This window comes from Phaeoacremonium minimum (assembly GCF_000392275.1).
Source record: "Phaeoacremonium minimum UCRPA7 unplaced genomic scaffold PA7_03_scaffold_188, whole genome shotgun sequence".
In the NCBI taxonomy this organism is placed as follows: Eukaryota; Fungi; Ascomycota; class Sordariomycetes; order Togniniales; family Togniniaceae; genus Phaeoacremonium; species Phaeoacremonium minimum.
In genome coordinates this window covers 40,842-41,408 of record NW_006921095.1, presented here as the reverse complement: position 1 = coordinate 41,408, position 567 = coordinate 40,842, and positions in this window count along the sequence as shown.

The window sequence follows — 567 nt, the reverse complement described above, 5'->3', positions numbered from 1 at the left end:
GAGCTAGCGGCAGCGATCCTGGCCCGCCGGAAGCTGAGGCTAGGTAGCCTTTGGAATAAATCGGAGCAGTCGGCATTTTATAGCGCGCTATTCGTATGGTCAGCCCAGGAGGGCAGACCATACATGCCAGCAGACTTCGCCTTTACGTCGGTATGGCAGGGCGATCCTGGCTCACAGATATACGATGCTAACGACATCGATCACCATGCCACTCTCGAGGTTGAGAAGGTATTTTTAGGCAGCCATGGCGTGCCGCACCTACGCGTCCGAAGGTGGCTGCTGGGCATGTGCTTCTTCGATGGTTGTCCGTGCACCATCATGGTGTTTCCCTGGCCGCGAGCGCTCCAGGCTGTTGTACCATAGCGAACGGGCTGGAGGGATAAGATCTTGCGCCTATTAGAATCTTGTTGAATGTTTTTTATTCTCTCCTCCACACTAAACTGCTAGAAGCCTCAAGTGGTCCACTGCCAGCCCACTACCTAGATATTGCTGAGTTGCGTTGCCAGACAGAGAGGCTCACCCACGAAGGAGAGTCTCCGTTCCCCCGAACGAGTACTTGAATAGTTA